This window comes from Sapajus apella, unplaced genomic scaffold (genome assembly GCF_009761245.1).
Source record: "Sapajus apella isolate SASKATOON/1434 unplaced genomic scaffold, GSC_monkey_1.0 scaffold5, whole genome shotgun sequence".
Lineage (NCBI taxonomy): Eukaryota > Metazoa > Chordata > Mammalia > Primates > Cebidae > Sapajus > Sapajus apella.
Genome location: NW_022436945.1, coordinates 30,305,856 through 30,326,050, shown reverse-complemented (window position 1 = coordinate 30,326,050; position 20,195 = coordinate 30,305,856). Strand labels below are relative to the sequence as shown.

The window sequence follows — 20,195 nt, the reverse complement described above, 5'->3', positions numbered from 1 at the left end:
CTGACCTCTCCATTTCTGGACTAGGTGCCCTTGCTTGATATGAATCTCAGTCATTACGCTCATCCCATGGCCCTGTGGTGGCCAGCTTGTGTGCATCCTTCGGCCCCCCCCAGACTTCACTATCCTTACTTTGCAGCTCCAGTGCTTAGCATGATGCTGGGTGTGCAGTAGGTGTTCTGAATATGCTTTTTAAATAAAAAATTAATAGTGACAGTAAATCAACTTGATGACCACAAAAATGGGCAAAAATGATTTCTGCATAGGAGCCACTCTTAGAAGGGAGCATGAAGGAGACTTGTGCAGTGCTGATAATGTTCTGGTTTTTGATCTGGTGTGTTTTCAGTTTAGGAAAATACATTGAGCTGTCCATTGTGGTGTGTTCATTTTCTGTGTGTTATACATCACTGAAAAGTTTTTTTTTTCTCTCCAATCATTGTGACATCTAACCTCCCCAATATTTTTTTCCTTTCAAGCTTTTAAGGTTTTACAGGATATTAGTTCAGATGTCACAGCAAAGAGCCAGGGAGTGCTATTCCTTGACATTAAGGAAGAATGGAAAGGCATCAGGGAAATGCAGGTGGGATTACCTGGACTTCTGATGGGGGCCAGTGATGGCTAGCCCTGGTCAAGCCTTCCAGTGACCTGTGCCTCTGTCACACTTACTCCAGGGCCCTCATGCTAATCATCAACAAGGCCTGGGCCTGTCTGCAGTGACAGGGAGACTTCATCTCACATGCGACTATGAATAATTCATAAACATGGTTATCTGGAAATGTGTGGTCATCATTAGCATTTTAATGAAAAAAAAATGCTGCCATTATCCTAAGTCTCTGTTTTGTTTCCACCTTTTTTTGTCTTCCCCCACCATAGCTAACCATCTCAGTCCTGAGGACTTGGGAACTGCTGAGGCCCCTGCTGATGTGTTGACTGTCGCTATGGGCAGAGGGTACCCGGAGGCTCACTGTATGTATGGGATCGGTCTGTCTCTTCTTTTTCCCCTTTAATTTTCACTGTAGAATATCACAGAGTACTGAATTGGTAAAAGCTTATAAGATTTAAATAAGAATGTTTAGAAATAGAATGGATTGCTCTGGGGTAAGTTTTGAATATTGCATGGTAAGAAATGCTATCTAAATTAGGATATTTATAATCAAGTGGCCTTGTAAGACCAGAAATGTATATCAACAATCTGCTTTTTCTGTTTCAGTGCATCCGTTCTTTTTTTTTCTTTTTTGAGACATTTCTTTCTTTTTTTTCTTTTTTGCTCTGTTGCCCAGGCTGAGATGCAGTGGCATGAACACAGCTCACTGTAGCTTCGAACTTCTGAGTTCAAGTGATCCTCCCACTTTAGCCTACTGCATAATTGGGACCACAGATGTGTGCCACCATGCCTGGCTAATTTTGTTTATTTTTTGTAGAGATGGGGTCTCGCTATTTGGCCCAGGCTGGTCTTGACCTCCTAGGCTTGAGATCTACCCACCTTAGCCTCCCAAAATGTGGATTACAGGCATGAGCCACCATGCCTGGTCTAATGTATCCATTCTTCTACAGGCTTTTATTTTTTTAAGTTTTCCTTTTTCATCACAATATATGACATTTGAAACAATAGTAATGCCATAAATTAAAAACATTTTGCAATGATTATTTGAATTCCTTTAAAATCACAAAATTCATGGACCCAGAAGAGAGATCTCCTGGGTATGTCTCTGTTTAATATGTGTTAGAGAGGGAGCTCCTGGCTGTTATGTTTTAGCTTTCTCCAAAGGAGGAAACTCTTTCATTTCCCTCAGGGATGACCTTCGATGTCTCACAACACTGATTTTTTTCCAGCAATCTTTTGGGAATTGCTATTGTTGTAGCCTTTTCCTATTTGTTGTTACTCCTGATTAACCTAGGAGAAAAAGTGATTCTTCCCTTTAATGATCTGTCTTTACTTCTGTGAAGGGCAGTGTGTCTCAGACTTACTTCTTGCCCCCTTTAGTCTTTTGGCCTTGGACCAGCTGTATAGATATTTATTTGTTTTTGTTGCTTTCCTTTGGAACCTGTGGAACCTGTGGAATTTTGGCTCCAAACCACGGGAAATTTGGGGTAATTCCCCATAGTACTTCTGCTCCTATATCCTTTCTGTAGTTATGCTTATTCATATTCACCTTTAAGTCCCGTTACCTTGTGCAGCTCAGTTTTTTTCTTCACAGAAAAGTTAGGGCTGGGCTCATGCCTGTAATCCTAGCAGTGTGACTCATTTCTGTAATCCCAGCACTTTGAGGGGCCAAGATGAGTAAATCACCTGAGCCCAGGAGTTCAAGACCAGCCTGGGCAATATGATGAAGCCCTGTCTCTATAAAAAACACAAAAATTAGCCAGGTGGTGTACGCCTGTAGTCCCGGCTACTCGGGAGGCTGAGGTGGGCGGATTGTTTGAGCCCAGGAGGTACAGGTTGCAGTGAGCTGAGATTACATGCATCACTGCACTCCAGCCTGGGTGTCTCAAAAAAAGAAAAAAGAGAAAGCAAAGAAAAGTTAGAACCACCTTCAAGCCCCCACCCAGACAACTGCTTGTAAAATAAGTCAGATAGTTAAAAGCAATGGCATTTTATAGCAGTAGGAAGGGATTGCTGATAATAGAATAGGGATTCAGACCAACAACCAGCATTAAAGCCAGCAGTGTTGGGGTAAACAGCTTTTCACATATTTTCAGATATTGTTAGTATCTCCAAGGACATTACAGCTTCACTCTGAAATTAGCAATTTTTATAGTGAGCATCATCAGAATAAAGTTTATACCTGTACCCTGTGTAACAGGGATCCTCAAACTGTGGCCGATAGGTCAGATCCAGTCCATGCTTATTTTTATAGGAGCTGAGGGTGGTTTTTATATTTTTAAATGCTTACATTTTACATGGTTATATAAGCACCTACATAATCTCTTTTTTGTCTCTTGGCCCTCAAAGCCTAAAATATCTGCGATCTTGTTAAGAAAAAATTTGCCTACCCCTACTGTAGAAGAAAGTTGGAAGGCATGTACTGCCATTGATCTATGTGAAATTGTTAGTACTTGAGCATTTTTGATATACAAAAAGGTTAATTTCATACAGTTCAAGCTAATATATTTTGAGGCCTTTCTTCTTTCCCAATGGTTAAAATGCTAACATTTGGGCTCTTGGAGTGGAAGAAGTAAATTTATCTGAAAAATTCACATATGTGTACTTGCTCCTTTTTTCACCTTAGAGAATGACACATTGGCCATCGGCTGAGTGCCTTTCCAGAGATTACCAAAGGCCCTGAGCTGTGTGCTGTCCAGTAATTGCAAGGAAGCTCTTTATTTTAATTTGACTTATTTTTTTACCAAGAGCTCTTTATGAGAAAACTATCTTCTCCTTATTGGGTGCCAGAAACATGCTACCTGAGCTGAGAACCGAGATTGCTGCCCCAAGGCCTCTGCTGAGCTTGTCACTTTGTGCCTTTTTTCCGGTGGCGGTGAGGGGTCGGGGGGGTGAGTGGCTGCTTTTCCAGGGGCCACACATCTGCATAACATGTTGCCTGAAATGCCCTTCCCTGGAACTAGAGCGTGGTTCGTACCCTCTCGTGGTTTCATCTCTGATTTCTTTCCCAGTGTTGTTGATACCTCAGTCTAAGGCATTAACACTGTTACGTATTTTGCTTGATTTATTCTCCATTCCTCCCTTCCATGTGCTCCTTTGTAGCTTGCTTCTGCTGATCATTAAATAAGATTTAGCCAGATGCTGTAACCCTAGCACTTTGGGAGGCCGAGGTGGGTGGATCACCAGACATCAGGAGTTCCAGACAAGCCTGGCCAACTTGGTGAAACCCCATTTCTACTAAAAAAGAAAAAAACAAAAACAAAAATTAGCCGTATGTGGTGAGCCTCGCCTGTAATCCCAGCCACAAGGGAGACTGAGTCAGGAGAATTGCTCGGACCTGGGAGATGGAGGTTGCAATAAGCCAAGATTGCACCATTGCACTTTAGCCTGGGTGACAAGAGCAAAGCTCAAAATAATAAGTAAATAAGATTTGCTTGTTGAAACCTCAAGCTGACATTCTATAGAGGCTACTCATAGCAGAAAGAAATGTTAACCTCAGTGACTCTCGCTGTCCTCCCACAAGGCAGGAAAGCCAATTTGACCTGGGGCGTCCTCACCAGGCCTGTGTCTGAACAGGGCCACACTGTTCCCTGGAGAAGAGAAACTATTTCAGTAAAAAACAACAGCAATATGCCACAGAGTTAATAACTTTATTATCAGATGTGGTCGGAATCATCAGTCAAGGGTCAGCAGTGTGTACTGCTGCACCCTACATTTGGTTTTGAGGCTCATGTGTCAGACTGGAGTTTTAATTTTCTTTCTTTCTGATTTGCGATTGCTCTGCCTTTCCAGGCTATCTCCTTTCAGGACAGGGCGCTGCTCTTGGATGGAATGTGGAATGGCATCCATTGAGCATGAAAATAAGATGTAAATAGCTAGAGCTCTTCTCTCCTAACTTTTCATACCGATACTTGTGTTTATGTTAAAATTCAAGTTTTAAAATAGGTCATGTGCCACATAACAATGTTTCAATCTAGGACAAACTGAGTATACAACAGTAGTCCCATAAGATTATAATACTGTATTTCTCCTGTACCTTTTCTGTTTAGATATGTTTAGATACATAAATACTTATCACTGTATTATGGTTGCATGTGGTATTCAGTACAGAAACATGCTTTACAGGTTGATAGCCTGAGAGCACCAGGCTCTGCCATCTAGCCTAGATGTGTAGCAGGCTATGCCATCTAGGTTTGTGTAAGAACACTCCATGATGATGTTTGCACAGCAGTGAAATCGCCCAGTGATGCATTTCTCAGAATGAAGCTCTGTTGTTCGGCAACACATGACTATATTCCAGGAATTGCTAATAAAATTGCACCTTTGTTCATTTTTGTCTCTACCTATCCATTTCTTTTTCTTTTTTTTTTTTTAAAGAGTATTTATTTATTTATTTGTTTATTTTTGAGACGGAGTTTCGCTCTTGTTACCCAGGCTGGAGTGCAATGGCGCGATCTCGGCTCACCGCAACCTCCGCCTCCTGGGTTCAGGCAATTCTCCTGCCTCAGCCTCCTGAGTAGCTGTGACTACAGGCACGCGCCACCATGCCCAGCTAATTTTTTTGTAGTTTTAGTAGAGACGGGGTTTCACCATGTTGACCAGGATGGTCTCGATCTCTTGACCTTGTGATCCACCCGCCTCGGCCTCCCAAAGTGCTGGGATTACAGGCGTGAGCCACCGCGCCCGGCTGTACCTATCCATTTCTTTGCATGACTGCAGCCACCACTGTAACCTCAGTTGTGAGGATCTGGACTCTTATAATAGCTTCCAGATCTCTGGCCTGCAGTCTCTTTGCCTGCAAATTTAACTCATCCATAGTGACCAAATTAATCTAACAGAGGCATGGCTCTGACCATGCCACTTCCCTGCTGATATGTTTGGTGCATCCCCACTAGTTTAAAAGGTCACTCTGGTATTTGAGTCCTTTAGGTTTTCTTTCACTGCTCCTTACTTGTATTACCCATTACTCATAATGAATGATCGTTATTGTTGTTAGTATTATTACTATTCAGTAGACATTTATAGTAGCCTGTGTGGGCTGCTCCTTACAGGGTGTACCCTGTGACTTTGGGTCATGGGCCTTTGCTCCTGCTGTTTCCTCTATTATGTGGATCCCTCTTTTGGTAACTTGCTAAAATCCTGCTCTTACCATGGGTACAGCAGAGTTGCTCTTTTTCCCAGGGAGTTTTCTGGTTTCCCAGCTGGAAGCACATGTTCCTGCAGGCTGGAGTGCAGTGGTATGATCTCTGCTCACTGCAACCTCTGCCTCCCAGGTTCAAGCAATTCTCCTGCCTCAGCCTCCCAAGTAGCTGGGACTGCAGGTGCCATTACACCCAGCTCATTTTTGTATTTTTAGTAGAGATGGGGTTTCACCATGTTGGCCAGGATGGTCTGGATCTCTTGACCTCATGATCCGCCCACCTTGGCCTCCCAAAATGCTGGGATTACAGGCATGAGCCACCGTGCCCAGCCCTTGCAGCTCTTAAATCTCTCTCTTGATGCTTGCTTGTGTCCTAAATTCCTTTTATATTTTGGCACATGTATATAATTTGTCTGAACTCCAGCACTAAACTCTTTTTCATTTCCCTCCTTTTCTCTGTGAATGAGGATACTATTTTATCTATGGTAGTTGCTGTAATATTTGTGGAGTCGTCTTGGGCTAAGGGGTGGAACTGGGTTATAACCATCCTCAGAGCTTGTGCCAGCCAAGACCAAGGGGGAAGTAATGGGGCCTGATGCAGAATAAGTGCTTAATAAATATATATGGAGTGAATGAATGAAGTACTTGCTTAGAAACTTAGCATTGATAAGGGGAGAAATTTTTTGCATATTACAAGTTTTTCCAAATCCTGCTTTCCAACACCCATGGTTTTCTAGCTTTAGTTGTATTCATGGTAACTTTTTTCTGAATGTGGTGGCTGCTATGTTGACTGTTCTGTGTCTAGCTCAAAACCACGTGGCACAGGTTTTGCCAGTTGCATTGGCTGTCTCTTTTGGTGAATTGTTTCTTGTTTGGTGTTAAGCTTTCCCTGTGAGGGCCTGTTCAGTAGAGGTTGTTTGATGTGGGAATCCCATGTGACTAGGATTGTGCAAACCCAGCACTTTCTAATTTGCCTCAGTTAGTGTCCCATGGGTGTCATGGCTTCCAGACCAGTGTTATTATTTTCTTGGCCCAGGGACCCTGGGTGTTCTCTATTTGGATGCCATACCTCTACCTGGGAGCTGTTTTGAAATTTTGATTTCTTATTGGTGAGATATGACCCTTTGTTCTCCCAGGTTCATCAGGACCTCAGCCCCTAGACACTAAGGCTATCTCATGTTCTGATAGCCTTTTACATCTTCAGAGCTTCAACTTTCTCTCATCCAACTTTGAGTTCTATCTTTGGTTCTGGCCCGGGGATTTATTTCTTGTGATTTTCAATTTTTTCTTTGTATTCAAGAAGTTGTTAATTATCTCTTATTCAATTTTTCCATGTATTTGAAACAGGCAGAGTCCTTCCCTGTCATCTCAGCTTACCATGTTGATTGGAAACTTTATTACCACAGTCCGATTAAAGAATTTTAAGATATTTTAGTTGCCAAATTGCAATCCCTGATTTCTGCAGAACTTTAGATATTAAGTATTAATTCAGTGAATGGATGTTATGCATATCCCCCTACTGAGATACCACGAACCTAAGTAACCACATTTTTGTAGTGTATAGTCTCATCCGTGGCTTCCTCCTTACTTGTAGATCACTTTCTGTGCATGTCTTAGTCAGTCAGTTAGACTCTAGATTTTTACATGGCATGTGAACCCAGTCTGTAAAATTGGTGATCTGAGGTCTGTTGACTGCTATTATTTTTAGATACTCATAAATATAGACCATGTTTTCACATACCTAGTAAATAATCTTACACCTTGATGTTAACACTAGTAAAGAAAGGTGACTACTATGTGTTTGTCTTTCCCTGAAGAAAGAAATTAAATTTCAGTAGTCCAAATTAACATCCCTTCTTTGCAACTTTGTTCTTGCTTGTTTTTTTTTAATCTCTCTTGTAATTTGCTACTTCCGGGATAGAGATTTGCAGTCTTAATTTGTTGTAATAAAAGAGTGTCTTTTTCCCCTGACACTACAGTAGTTAATTTTATTTGTTCAATAACTCATATTGCAAGCATTAAACCAAGCTTAGGCTTTGATTCTATAAGCCCAAATTCACATGTTGAAGAAGATCAAAGTAAACTGCAATCCATGTATGTGGATGAAAACTAAAGGCTCAGAGTTAATCTCCTTGTAGTTTTTAAACTTCTACAGCCTAGAGCTCAGTAGTCACAGGACTTTTAGGTCCTTCTGGATGTCCCACAGGGCATCTGCACTTTTCTTGAGCTCAGCAACCTCATCATCCTTGAACTTCCAGTTGATAATGCTGGTTAATCCCTGGGCATTGAGGATACACAGAAGGCTGAGAAAGACTTTATTCTCAATGCCATACATCCCCTTTACCATCATTGACATGGGTTGAATCCTGGATAGACTTTCAACATGGATTCAATAAGATCTGCATAGTTAATCCAGTAGCCCAGTTGGTATATCCTTTTAGCTTGATGACTTCATAGGCACTTTCAACCACCATCTTATGCACTTCCTTCTGATTTTCACTATCGTTGTCAGTTCCCATTTCTGGATTCAGTTCCTGTAGAGAAACACCTGCTACATTCACGCCACTCCACATAGCCACACTTTAGTTGCCGTGTTCTCCCAAATTCCATCCATGGCAGCCGCTGGGATAAATGCCAAATTTTTCAGCCATAATGTGGCAAAATCTAGCAGAATCCACATTACATCCACTTCCAATCACACAGTGTTTGGATAATCCACTTAGTTTCCAGGTAACATAAGAATGTCCACTGGTTTGGAAACCACAATTAATGATGCCATCAGGACTGTATCTGACAATCTGAGGAATAATGAATTTGAAGACATTAACATTTCTCTGCACCAGATTGAGACGACTCTCCCCATCTTGTTGATGGACTCCTGCAGTTACCATTACAATCCTAGAATTGGCGGTCACAATGATCTTTATCTGCCACAATTTTAGGCATATGAAGAAATAAGCTCCCATGCTACAGATTCATTTCTCCTTCAAGCTTATCCTCCAAAACATCCACAAGAGCAAGTTCATCAGCCAGAAGCTTTCCCAGAATGCTGATAGCACATGCCATACCAACTTGTCCAACACCCTCCACAGTAATCTTATTGTTTGGGACCATTGCCTCTTATTCTGCAACTGGTGCAATGAGTTTTTCCTTAAGAGTTGCCATTTTGCACGGGACAGAGAAGGCTCCGGATACCTCCATAACAATGCAGAGAAGACAGTGTCAGCCAAGAGTGTCTCATTTGGATGCTCTGGATCTATCACTTTCCCTTTCACTAACAGAGAGAACGGGACTAAGAAGCCCTGTGGCAGGTCTTCACCAGGAGGAATTGGATGCCCTGGAAAGAATCCTACTTTGTGCCTGCATTTGTTGTAGAATGAGACTCTGAAAACATGACAGAATAGTCCTTGGAGGGACTCTAGTCCTTTTGCCTTCCCTACACTCACTCTCTTGTACCAAGGGAGCTGTTATAGAGTTGGTGAGAACCTGAATACCTCATGCTGGTATTTTGGGAATAATAACTGTAGTGGCTTCCCCATACTCCACATCAAGAGGATTAGGATGATGGGAATAGGTCAGAAAGGGTCCTGCGTGTGTGTGGACTGGCTTTGCCTCTGAGAAAGATGAGAAGAATGCGTTGTCCGCAGGGCAGGAGACACAGCACCTCTGCTAAAGGAACAGTGGGGAGGAAATGCCCCAGCCAGGCTGTCTTCTGCAAGCAGACGCCGGAAGGGAAAGGAGAAAAGCGTTCAACTTGTTGGGGCCTCATTTTGAAACCAAAGCAAAGAGACTTATTTTTCCAGGGTTTTGGACACTTGCTCATATATGCAAACCTGAAATTGTCCTCAGGGGAAGTGAACTCTGGTGAACTTCCTTTGCACAAAAGGCCACAAAAATCCATGCAGGATAAAACCAATAGAATTCTAAAAGAATGACTTGGCATATTTATTTTAGAGTCAGAAGATAGGTCAGTTTATTGTTTGCCTCTATAGCTTCTAGACCTTTTTGTTATGAATATACACTAAGAAAAAGAAAACAGCAACATATATTGTCGAATATTTATTTTTATTTTTGTTTTTGAGGCAGAGTCTCACTCTTGTCACCCAGGCTGGAGTACAATAGCGCAATCTCAACTTACTGCAACCTCTGCCTCCCAAATTCAAGCAATTCTCCTGCCTCATCCTGTAAGTAGCTGGGATTACAGGCACCCACCATCACACAGGCTAATTTTTTATATTTTTAGTAGAGATAGGGTTTCACCATGTTGGCCAGGCTGATCTCAAACTCCTGACTTGAGGTGATCTGCTTGCCTCGGCCTCCCAAAGTGCTGAGATTATAGGCATGAGCCACCGCGCCCTGCCTGAATATTTTATAGATGATGCTTTGTTAAGGGAATATCTAGACTTTTTAGTCTGTCTCTTTTGATTTTATGGAAAATACTTAAGTCCATGGGACTACATTTGTTTTCCCCCCTGAATTCTTTCCTAGGAGTGTCCAATTTTGGGGAAAGTTGATCCCCCTCTGCCAGAGTACAAGAAAATTCTGCAAAGAGCTTAAGTTACGTATTACTTATTTGGAACTCGATACCAATAAATCCAACATGACTTGGCTAACTCTGGAAATCAGGCGTACGTGCTGCCATGCTTTCCTTTGACTTGGGCTTCGTTGGGGTAAAGAGGATTTCCTGTTGTTTTTGAACAAGAGAGAGTAGCTTTTTGTTTTGAAATCACTGATCGTCACACCACAGGGTCCAGTTTAAGCAAGTAAGCAGGGTGCAGTTTAAAGACGCTTCCTTTTTTTGAGGGAAAAAGTTTAGTTAAGAGGAGAGGGGGTGACCAGAGCCAATTAACAGGTAGATAATGTATTTGCTATACTCCTCTTACTGTGTTGACTTCTCTGGGGTATTGAGAAGAATTGCATATTGCCCTCAAAATGCTTATATCTCATCTGTGAATGTGACCAAAGGCAGTAACTGTATCATTTAGAATCAGTTTATGTGATATAGCAGTTTAGAGGAGAGGAAAGCTGGTAAGGACGTGTGCAGTCAGTAAAACCCAGGGAGAGGCTTTACACAGTTTCCAGAGCATCTTCCTCCAACAAGACACAATGGTCTTGGGAGGAATCCCACTCAGATCATTTTGTTGGCAGATCAGGCATGGGACTGCAGGTGTCATGGGTGGGATTTGAAGGACACGTGACATGGGATATTATGGAGGGATCTAATGAACTGGGATCAAATGAGAAGGGCCTAGGGGAGGGCATATGTCAGTTAGAAGAAAGAGCGTGTTCATAATAAGAAATTACATTTATGACTGTTATTAGCACTTACATAGGAACTGTTCTGAGCACTTTATGTGTATTCTTTTAATCTTCACTACAACTCTGTGACATAGACACTACTGTTATCACTCAATGACAGATAAGGAAACTGAGGCACACAGGAACTATAGAAGCAACTTATTTGGCCAGTTGCGGTGGCTCATACCTATATTCCCAACACTTTGGGAGGCCGAGGCGGGTGGATCACGAGGTCAGGAGTTTGAGACCAGCCTGACCAACATGGTGAAACCCCGTCTCTACTGAAAATTAAAAAATTAGCTGGGCGTGATGGCTTGCACCTATACTCCCAGCTACTCAGGAGGCTGAGGCAGGAGACTCACTTGAACCCGGGAGGCAGAGGTTACAGTGAGCCAAGATCACACCACTGCACTCCAGCCTGGGTGACAGAGCGAGACTCTGTCTCAAAAAAGGTAATTTATTTATGCATTTATGCCTACACAGACAATGGTGGAGCTGAGATTTGAACCCAGGCCTTTTGGCTTCAGAGTCTGTGCTTTTAACCATGCTGTGTACCTGCTTCAGTAGATGTGAAAGAAGTGAGGGGAGTTACAAGCAAGAGAAGTTGTTGGAGAGAGAGGAAGTTCCAAGGTCAGGATTTCAGTGGAGCAGGTCCTAGGGATGCAATGTTCATTTGGTGGCCACATGGAGGAAGGAGTTAGTGGTATAGAGGGGAGTGAGAAGTCAACCGCATCAGGTAAATTCTGGAATCAGGATGGCAAAAGTAACAGTCCAGAGCCCTTAGTGTGTGCTGGGCACTGGGGATAGAGCAGTGAAAAGGCAGATGAGGTCTCTACTCCCGTGGCACTTCTGTTTATTCTACTGATGGAGCCAGGCAGTAAGAAAGCCTTCCAGTAGAGGAGATAATTGTGGATTGTGGTACCTGCTGTAGAGGAATGAAGAGTGTGATGGAGGGATACTGGCATGACCCATGTAATGTTGGGTGACCAGGGAAGGTGTCCCTGAAGAACTGATACTTGAGCTACAATCTGAAGCATGGGAAAGCCCAATCTATAAAGAACTGGGAAAAGCTCATTACAGACCAAGGGGTATGGACTGTTTAAGGAATGGCAAGGAGCCAGGGTGGCCAGAGCATAGTGAATGTGGTGGGACCTGGTGAGGGAGATGAGGTTGGAGAAGGCAGCAGCCAGGTCACATCAGAGTGGAGAGCCTTGGTTAGGAGTTTCAGCTGTTTCCTAAGAGAAGTGGGGAGCCACTGAAGGTTCAGTAGGTGGGGGGCATCTAGGGTGCTAAATGGATGTGCCTTTTTGATCAGGAAGGGGCAAGGAGGTGGTGAGAGCAGCTTGCAGACAGCGTATTTAGGTTTGAATCACTACTAGCATGGCTTTTCTGCCTGGGGAATGGTGAGCTGCACCTCAGAGTTTCTCAGTGGTCAAGTTGTGATCAAGGTTCACAGCGGCAAGACTTCATACCCACCTTTTAGCCATTGACTGCGCATTTATACGTAACTCTTCATAGAGAGAAAAACCAAAGTTTATGAACTTCAAAGATTAAACAGTTTTTATTTGTTTGTTATTATATGTATGGGAATTTGTAAAACAGTTACTTTATAGGTAGTGGATGCTTTTGATATTGGGAGCAGAAAACCTTTTATTGAATGATTTTCTCCTTCCCAAGATGGAGACTCAAAAGGGAGACATGATTAATTGTCCACTCAATGCCTATATCCTGTTCCATTGTTCCTCATAGGTCCTTAGTTTAATTCAGGGTGGTGTGGAGGTCACCCTTGACAATAGATTGTAATGATTAAGCCAATATGCCAATCCTGAGCCCTGATTTTCCAGCATTCCTTGTAGCAAGTGTGGCCCTGGCCAGTGAGATCTGAGAGTAAGTCCACTGGGGTGGGGGCGGGGTTGCTGGGAAAGCCTTTACTGTATTGTCTTTATAAAGCCTGACAAATTAGCTTATCAGTACCCTTCCTTGCTTTCCCATTCTTTCTGCCTTGAATGATGATGAAATGCCTAGGTGTACAGCAGCCTTCATGTCACCATGAGGTGATGACAAGCATGAGGGGAAGGCCAAGAGCCTCGGAGATGTCTGCCCTGACATTGTTTTCAAGCCAACACCTGCAGCCCTGGGCCTTCCAGCTCCTTTTTATTTGTTGAATCCACTGGTAGATAGGTTTTCTGATACTTAAAGCTGGACTGTTAAATGAAGCAGATACGAAGATGCAGATGTTATGAGCTGTTTCCTCTGTATTGTGACAGCCTCATACATGTCCTTGATATTCAGTATGACCTTTATCTTGGGTGGCAACCATCTTTGAAAAGAAAGTGCTAACTTGTATTAAAAGTTGTTCACAGTTGAAAATGATGAGCTGTGGAGTTGTGAACTTGGAAATGTAATTTTCAAAATAAATGAACTCCTCTGTGTGAACTTGCTGTAGCAAGTACCATGGAGACATACTTCATGGGCAGTATCTTCCTTATGGCCTTTTTTTATGATAGTCTTAGTTTTCGGGTGAACTACATTGTGTATATTTATGGCTTTATGGGAAACTATAGTAGTACTGGGGTAATAGCATAAATAGTCTGATTTCTTGAAAATGTTAAGCTCCAACAGGCTTCATTGGATTTCAAGGTAATAGTATTATTAAATTTTCTGCCACTTTTCAAACTTCTTGTGGCTGAGTTCCAAGCTGCTGATTTTAAGAAATTTTGGGGCTGGTTCTATTCATTTATGGAAAAAAGTTATCCTGGAATTTTCTATTGCTAAATTGAGGAGTGGGGGAAATAATTTGAACTTTTTTTTTTCTTAACTATCTTGGATTTGGGTTTAGCACTCGGGATTACTTTCCACATGGAAGGTAGAAATGGCTTTGCGATATGTATCATGGAGATAATATAAGGTATGAAATGAAAGTTATGTTCTCTGGTTTATTGGGAAAAAACCCTAGAAGTCATAGGGTCATCAAATTGTAAAGAGAAAAGAATTTTGCACATCATCTAGTAAAATTTCACTTTTTTCCTTAGCCTTGGAAACTTGAGACCTAGAACACTTCCAGTTATTCATTTTAAAAAATAAAAATATGTGCATTTACTCTATGTATCCTCTTCTTTAATGAAAAACTATTCCAGCTGGGTGTGGTGGCTCATGCTTGTAATCCCAGCACTCTGGGAGGCCAAGGCAGGTGGATCACTTGAGGTCAGGAATTTGAGACCAGCCTGGCCAACATGGTGAAACCCCCGTCTCTACCAAAAATATAAAAAATTAGCCTGGTGTGGTGGCAGGTACCTGTGATCCCAACTACTCAGGAGGCTGAGGCAGGAGAATTGCTTGAACCCAGGAGTCAGAGGTTGTAATGAGCTGAGATCATGCCACTGCACTCCAGCTTGGGTGACAGAGCGGGACTCTGTCTCAAAAAAAAAGAAAAGAAAAGAAATATTGTCCCAAAGGAACGAGAAACACTGTGTAACCCCAAGAACCTTGACAAGAAGGCTGTATAAGTCATTTGTTTCAACTACCTCATTTTACCGAGAGGAAAGCTTATTGCTTTAAGGTGGACCAGCCAGTTGGCCCTTGGGCAGGTAGGAACAGGGCCACAGAAACTGTTAGGAATGTTAACATCGTCAGTGCTGTTGCCGGAATTCACCATGACAGTATCTTACGTGGGCTCAGTGCTTGATCTTGTCTCCGAGAGCCATGAGGTTTTGATAGACACTCATGTGACACAGGGCATCCCAGGCAGAACAAATGGAAGAGGCTTGTGAGAGGAGCTGTTTAATAGCTTCAGTATAGAGTGAGGCACCAGTGTGGTGCCCCACTTGGGATCAGGTGGCAGAAGAATGGCTTATGTCCATTCAGATTAGGGACAAGTTAGGGCTAGTTCAGCCCATTTGGGACAGAATGTAGAAGGTCATAGGAGTCCCATCAGTGAAGTGAGATTTTATTTTGGTGTGTATGTATGTATGTACGTATGTATTTTTTTATTTTTGTACAAACAAGATCTTGCTGTGTTGCCCAGGCCGATCTTGAACTCCTCACCTCAAGTGATTGTCCTTCCTTAGCCTCTAAAAGTGCTGGGATTACAGGTGTGACCCACTATGTCTGGCCCAAGTGAGATTTTATTCAGTAACCAATGAAAAGCTTTAAGTATACTCATGTTGGCCAGGTGCTGTGGCTTAAGCCTGTAATCCTAGCTCTTTGGGAGGCCAAGGTGGGTAGATCACGAGGTCAGGAGTTCCAGACCAGCTTGGCCAATATGGTGAGACCCCATCTCTACTCAAAGTACAAAAATTAGCTGGGCATGGTGGTGTGTGCCTGTGCCTATAGTCCCGGCTGCTTGGGAGGCCAAGGCAGGAGAATCACTTGAACCAGGGAGGCAGAGGTTGCAGTGAGCTGAGATCGCGCCACTGCACTCCAGCCTGGGTGACAGAGCAAGACTCTATCTCAAAAAAAAAAAAGAAAAGAATACTCATGTTGGTGACAGTTAAACGTGGTCAGCAATTACTGTGTGTCATCACCATTCTAAGTGCTTTACACACACTCTCCTATTTAATCCCCACAACAGACATTTGGTATAGATATTCATTCTCATTATCTCCATTTTACAGCAGAGGAAACAGACGTTAGATGACTTACCTAAAGAGACACTCAGAGGAAACAGTGGAGATGGAATTCAAACCCGGGTAGCACAGCCCTAGGGTCCTGGCTATTGATAGTCTGGAGCACGTATATGTGGTGGTGATAAAGATGGTGGCTGCTCTTAAGAAGGTAGATCTGCGGGAGAGTGCAGGTGTATTGGCGTGAGGGCAGGCAGATGATCAGAATACCAACCGTAGGCCTTCAGGATGAATAAGAGCCTGGCCTAGATGGTGACCATGGAAATGAAAAGATGAGAATTCACATGTTACTAGCTTCAAAGAATGGATTGGTGCCAGGTTTCTGATTGGTCATGGGGCCAGGGAGTGATAGAGTCAGAAATGTCAGGGATCTTGCTTGAATGTCCACGTAACCAAATTAGGGAAGCTGAGAGAAGACTTGATGGGAGGGTGATGATTTATTTTTACAGAGCCCTGTTTTCCTACTTTGTGACCAACTAGTGCAGTGGTTCTTAACCTGGGACTCCAGAGAAAACTGTCTAGAAAAGAGTATGTTCTAACAGAGTTCCGTGAGTTTGTGGACTCTGCCAAGCTCACATTTTGTTGTATAGCATGGTCTTGGGCACACAGAAGGTCTCCTGTGTTTTGAGGCAGTTTGTGGTGGAGGCACTTAGAATTCTGTGGTGGCTTGTCCTCTTCCCAGCTTAAGAATCTGTGGGTGTGTGCTCAGGAGAAGGGGTGGGTGTGGGTCTGCGTTTTAGAGACCCGCCTTTCTTTTAGCGTCCCTGGCCCTGATTCCTGACTTCCGCTTTCCTTCCTGCCCTTAAGTTCTGTTGAAGAAAACCGACTGTAGCTGGAGATAGAGGAGGACCTGGGTGTTTCTTTGTGAACTCGCATCCTGTGTTGAGGGAAACACCCTGTTCCTGGTGGCGGCTTCTGGGCTCAATGTGGGTTTCTTCCTGCTGCTGCCTTTCTGAGAAATGTGACCTGGCCAGGCGTGTCTTCTTGGAGGCTTCTGAATGCAGGTCCCAGCTAAAGGGCTGAGAAGGAACAGCAGGTTGTTCTAGGATAAATAGTTGACACCTTTGTGGAAAAAAATCCCAACATAGATGAGAGAACGTAGAGCTTGCAATTTGGGCTTCTGTTTCATTACGATTTATCCCTCTCTCTTCCCTTCCTCGTTTCCTTCCGTTCCTTCTCCCTGCCTCTGCTTTATTCTTATTAGAAGAGTTGCTAATTGTGCATGTGACTATACCTATTTTTATCTTCCACTATTATTTTCAGTCTTGATTTTCCAGGGAAAGGTAACATTGGCAAGTTGCAGAAGCACTGGTGATGTGTGGAATTTGTAGGCATGGCTACATGGGGAAGATGAAGGGAACTAGAAATCTTGGCTACCCCTGTCCTCCAACCCCTTAAAAACCTCTGGAAAAACAGGACGCATGTGTGGGTTTGAATCCTGCTTCAGTCACCAGCAGAATGTCCTTGCATGTGCCAGTTACCTAATCTCTCATCTGTAAAATGGGGATGGTGATATTTACTTCTTTCCAAAGGGTGTTGTGACACACAAATGAGGCAGCATATGTGAAGGAATTCTAAGCATCTCTTATCTCCTTGTTCCCGTCTAATTAAAAGTTTCTGTATTGTACCTTGGAATGAGCCCAGAAATACTTGGAGGGAGGGAGAATCTAAGTGTTATGTTAAATTGCTTTTTGTGTGTTTATTCCATTTCTACATAGTAACCATGCGAGGTAAATATTTTTATTTTTCAAGAGGAGAGAACTGAGGTTCAGAGAAGTTTCAAACAAAATAGCTTCACCACCTGCTACATATGTGGCAGTTACTTACTATCTTGCTGCCTCTTACCACATCTATAAAATGAGGATAATAACAGTTTTCTCTCCACTGAGTGGTTTTGAGGATTGAAGTAGTTAATATATAGGAAGTCTTAACATACAATGCTTGGTAAATAGTCAATGTGATTGATATATTAGAAATTACAGAGTGAGTGTTTCTTACACAAGATGTTTAGGACTAGAAGTATTTTTTATTTCAGATTTTTGTTTTTGGATTTGCAATATTTGCATTATACTTATCAGTTAAATATCGCAAATCCAAAACTCCAGAATCTCATGATACTCAAAGGACATGATACTTAAAGGAAATGCTCAGTGGAGCCTTTTGGATTTCAGATTTTTAAATTCGGGATGCTCAGCTGGTGTTATCATTAAGAAAACTGCCAAATGTCTTCTAGGCCTCTATTTGGTGAAATCTGGATTGGTTCATATAATGTGTTGAAATGGGATTTCACTATAATTTGCTAACTAAGAGTGGATTTGGTTTGCATGCAGAAGGATTGAGGAGTTGATATTAGAATACCACAAAAACTTCAAAGGATTTAGAAAATGTGGGGAAAAGAGGAGAGATCCAGGGATAATTAGGAGACAGGTCCGAAGGTAAGTGTTACTGTTGAGATGTGGTTGGAGAGAAACCATTGTCTGGTTCCTTGGTTATGATGCTTACCTTCTCTTGGAACCATCAGATCAGAGATATATAAACTCAACAAATGAGGTCTTTGGAGTCTCCATGTTACCAGCTTCATCCTACTTTCTACTTCCTGGAGAAGGCAGTGGAGTAGAGTGTTAAACTAAGGATTTTGGAATCATTAGACCAGGATCAGAACCTGGGCTCTGCTGCTTTTCAACTTCCCAGTGTTAGGCAGGTTTCTTTTTTTTTTAGACAGAGTCTCACTCTGTCGCCCAGGATGGAATAAAGTGGAGTGATCTCAGCTCACTGCAACCTCTGCCTCCCTGGTTCAAGCAATTCTCCTGTCTCAGCCTCCTGAGTAGCTGGGACTACAGGCACACGCCACCATGCCTGGCAAATTTTTTGTATTTTGTAGAGACAAGGTTTCACTGTGTTGCCCAGGCTGGTCACAAACTCCTGAGCTCAGGCAGTCCTCCGGCCTCAGCCTCCCAGAGTGCTGGGATTACAGGCATGAACCGCTGTGCCCGGTGTATGTTTCTTAACCTTGCTACAGCTTGGTGTCCTTCTGTGTGAAACAAGGAGAATGAAGGTGCCAGTGTCCTACGATTTGTGTGAGAAATGAAAAGGGATTATGAACACTTTGTATTTAGCCCAAAGGAAGCCCTCAACAAATGTTAGATACATAATATTACCCAGGACCCTATCTCTCCCTGTGGGCTTTGGTTAGGAACTCAGGCCCCATAGGCAAGCCAAAAGTGGCAATATTTGGATGGAGGCAGTACCGTTTTTGTATAAATCCTGACCGTGACCATAAGATCCCTGGCCTCCTGTCACTTTCATTGAACAATGTGGTATAGAATCTTTGAATTCCCTTTGAGATACTTTTATCTGCCTCTCTTTTCTCTCAAAAAGTATCTTAGAGCTTGTAGGGGAACAAAAGTGGAGTATCTTACAGTTGGAGGAGAATCGAAATTTTTTCATCTTCTACTGGGTTCAAAACACCTCACTCCTTTTACTCCAATATTTAATTTGTTGCACAATGGGACTTTTATATCTAGCAATGGAGCTATTTAAACAAAATTACGTTGTAAACCAACACTTTTGCCATTCTGGTCTGTGCTATACAGAGATTTTCCTCTTTATATCTTAATTGTTCCCACTACACAAGCAGGCAAGGGGAATGAATCATGAGTTTCTCTAAGAAAAATTAAAAGGTGACAGAAGTGAACCAGGTTCCTCAGAATCACAGATCAAGAACACAAATCTCATGTGTCCTGACTCCCACTCCAGTGCTCCTTCAGAAAGGCCATGTTACCCCTCAGCCTTCCTTCCCACCTCTGTGAATGGAGCCTGCCAGGGTGTTCCATGCTGCCTGGGAGGCAGCTGCCCTTGCGACGGCTTCCCTTGCTGATGTAGACCTTACCAAATGACCTTTGTCAACCTCATGAGGAACCGTGAAATCCTTTAAAAAACTCATGCATTCTACTTCAGAGGAAATAATCTTCCTTGGCCAATTTAGCAAGATCCTTGCTCCTTGGTTTCCCTTAATTTTCTTTTCTTTTTTTTAGAAAAAAAAAAAAAAAAAAAAAAAAACTGGAGAAGACCATCTGCTTTATGAGGCAGTTCATCTCTTGTGTTTTCTCTAATAGATCTTTGAAGACCCCAGTTAAGCAAATTAAGGCTTCATCTCATTCTTGTTTGGGATCATTTTGAAGTCATTTTGGTGCTTTGAAGTCACTACCACTGACAGCTCTCAATTATATATTTGAGATATCTTGCACTGTAGATTTTGCGAGGAGATGTTATCTTTGTTCCATGAATTGCAGGCACTGTGAGCCATTTCTCTGTAGTGCCAAATGATCACAACAGGATTCTTTGCTTTTTAAATTCCTTCCTCTCACTACAAGAAGTCCTATTAACATGTTTTCTGAGCTATAGAGTAAAATCTGTCAAATATAGCATGGAAAGCAGATGGGTAGTTGCTGTCGTCCTTTTCACAAACTCTAAACCTAGTTTTTCTTGGTAAAACTCAGCTTTGTCACCTTCTTTTACCCCATAGTTTTCATTT

At 42.5% G+C, this 20,195-nt stretch overlaps 1 protein-coding gene and 1 pseudogene across 8 annotated transcripts in view; one reads left to right on the top strand and one right to left on the bottom strand.

Annotated features, from left to right (window-relative positions):
• APBB2 (amyloid beta precursor protein binding family B member 2) overlaps positions 1–20,195 on the top strand; it is a 399,910-nt gene that overhangs the window by 143,318 nt on the left and 236,397 nt on the right. The window lies entirely within an intron of this gene.
• On the bottom strand, positions 7,712–8,961 carry LOC116548654 (annotated as a pseudogene).